This window comes from Bos mutus, chromosome 11, assembly GCF_027580195.1.
Source record: "Bos mutus isolate GX-2022 chromosome 11, NWIPB_WYAK_1.1, whole genome shotgun sequence".
NCBI lineage: Eukaryota > Metazoa > Chordata > Mammalia > Artiodactyla > Bovidae > Bos > Bos mutus.
In genome coordinates, this window is record NC_091627.1 from 82,594,330 (window position 1) to 82,597,130 (window position 2,801).

The 2,801-nt window shown below is 40.6% G+C and overlaps 1 pseudogene; it reads left to right on the top strand.

Moving 5' to 3' along the window:
* Positions 1–270: 270 nt before the first annotated feature.
* Positions 271–2,254, top strand: LOC106700906 (dnaJ homolog subfamily A member 1 pseudogene; annotated as a pseudogene).
* The last annotated feature ends 547 nt before the right edge of the window (positions 2,255–2,801 follow it).

Here is a 2,801-nt window from a genome sequence, read left to right on the forward strand (position 1 = left end):
CTGCAATGAATATGTGGTAGGGGGAAAGGAGTAGGATATTAAAAAGGCTGAAAGATAGTCTTGGATCCCAGCATGGAGAACCTTGAATACTTGGCATGGGAGTGTGGCTTTTATTTTTTGAGCTATGGAGAGCCTTCAAAGAATTTTTAAGGAGGGCAGCGGCCTGAGGAGAGGTCTACTTTGGAAGATCCCCTGGTGGCATTTCATTAAATGTATTTGAAAGGTGAGAGCCTAGAGGGAGAGGTGTGCCAAGAATCTACTACAGGAACTTTCCAGAACGCTCGGTGAAAGGCGGAGGAGCGGCGGCTGCCCGAGCTGCGCACAGCAACGCGCTCCTTCCCGCTCCCCCACACCGGCATCGGCCCGCTCACCGGCTGTAGAAAATGGTGAAAGAAACCACTTACTATGATGTTTTGGGGGTCAAACCCAATGCCACCCAAGAAGAATTGAAAAAGGCTTACAGGAAACTGGCCTTGAAGTACCACCCTGATAAGAATCCAAATGGAGGCGAGAAGTTTAAACAGATTTCTCAAGTGCTCTCTGATGCAAAGAAAAGGGAGTTATATGACAAAGGAGGAGAACAGGCAATTAAAGAAGGTGGAGCAGGTGGTGGTTTTGGCTCCCCCATGGACATCTTTGATATGTTTTTCGGAGGAGGAGGCAGGATGCAGAGAGAGAGGAGAGGTAAAAACGTTGTCCATCAACTTACAGTAACTTTAGAAGATTTATATAATGGTGCAACAAGAAAACTAGCTCTGCAAAAGAATGTGATTTGTGACAAATGTGAAGGCCGAGGTGGTAAAAAAGGAGCGGTAGAATGCTGTCCCAATTGCCGAGGTACTGGAATGCAAATAAGAATTCATCAGATAGGACCTGGAATGGTTCAGCAAATTCAGTCTGTCTGCATGGAGTGCCAGGGCCATGGGGAGCGGATCAGTCCTAAAGATAGATGTAAAAGCTGCAATGGAAGGAAGATAGTTCGAGAAAAGAAAATTCTAGAAGTTCATATTGACAAAGGCATGAAAGATGGCCAGAAGATAACATTCCATGGTGAAGGAGACCAAGAACCAGGACTGGAGCCAGGAGATATTATCATTGTTTTAGATCAGAAGGACCATGCTGTTTTTACTCGACGAGGAGAAGACCTTTTCATGTGTATGGACATACAGCTGGTTGAGGCGTTGTGTGGCTTCCAAAAGCCAATATCTACTCTTGACAACCGAACCATAGTCATCACTTCTCATCCAGGTCAAATTGTCAAGCATGGAGATATCAAGTGTGTGCTAAATGAAGGCATGCCAATTTATCGTAGGCCATACGAAAAGGGTCGCCTAATCATTGAATTTAAGGTAAACTTTCCTGAGAATGGCTTTCTCTCTCTGATAAACTCTCTTTGCTGGAAAAAACTCTGCCTGAGAGGAAGGAAGTAGAAGAGACTGATGAAATGGACCAGGTAGAATTAGTGGACTTTGATCCAAATCAGGAAAGACGGCGCCATTACAATGGAGAAGCATACGAGGATGATGAACATCATCCTCGGGGTGGTGTTCAGTGTCAGACCTCTTAGTAGGGCCTGTGAATAACACTCACTGCTGGTGTTTTATTTGCAGTAGTGATTGAGTGAAGGACTATAATCATATGCTCACTACTTGCTTTTGTTTTAATATTCAACTATAGTAGTGTTTAAAAGTTAAATGAAGAATAAACTCAAATATAAAAGCTCTGACTTTGCCCTGTATGTATGATGACTTCAGTGTGCAAGATAAGTTTAGTACTTGTAAAAATGACTTTAAAAAATTTCCCCTAGCATTTGTTAGGCCATACTTTGTAATTGATTTCAGCTATGTACATGGAATAGCTTAGATTGAAATGCCAGGTATATGTATTGACTTCAGTGTATGACCCTTAATTGTTAAGCTATGAAATTAAAACTGTGTTTAACTGGCAGTCAGACAAAGAAATTAATGTAGAGAAGTGTTGGTCTGTATGTAGTAAGTGGGATTCATTGTGATGCTTCTGCATTTATTCTATTGCCTCAACTGTACTTGAAGATGGCATGCTGTATAATTTAATTTAGCCTGTGGTATCAGTGATAGAAATGATACCTTTGTAAAGAAGGGGTTTATCATAATATGCTGCTTATTGAGGGCTTGCACTTGTAGAATTGCATTCCCTTCTTTTGCTGTGCCATCTTTTATTAATATAGCTATTGGTCCTGGTTACTTTTTTTGCCCCCCGCCCCCCCACCTTTGGACCACAGTAAGCCTTAGAGTAGTGACTTCTGGAGCAGGGAAACTTAGAGGTTAGAGTGATGAGACCTTTACATGGAGAAGTAATTTGCATGTATGAGATAGGAAGGTGTTTTTGTAGGTATGTTATAGGCTTACTTTAAACCATTTAACTTATGCTCCAGAGTAACTGTAATTTAATGTTGGTAGTATAGCAGATTATGATGAATAGCTTTAATTGTATGTTTAAAGTCATATGTTCACAAGCTTAAATCTGGTATCAGAATTTAAGCAATTCTTGAAATGTATGAATGTCTCTTTAATATACTGATTACAAAGCAAAAAAAAAAAAAATCTACTACAGTTGTCTAGGCAAGTGTAGAGGAATAAGAAGGCAAGAGGGAAAGGAAACAAAGCAAGCTAATGGGGCTTAATCATTGATTGAACTTAGGAGGATGTGAGAGAGAAGGCATTAAGGATAACTTTGAGGATTTGAGTTGGAGTAACCAAGAATTTTGGTGCTTAGAAAAGAAATTGTGGAGTCATAAAGGAAAACTGATTTAAGAGAGAAGG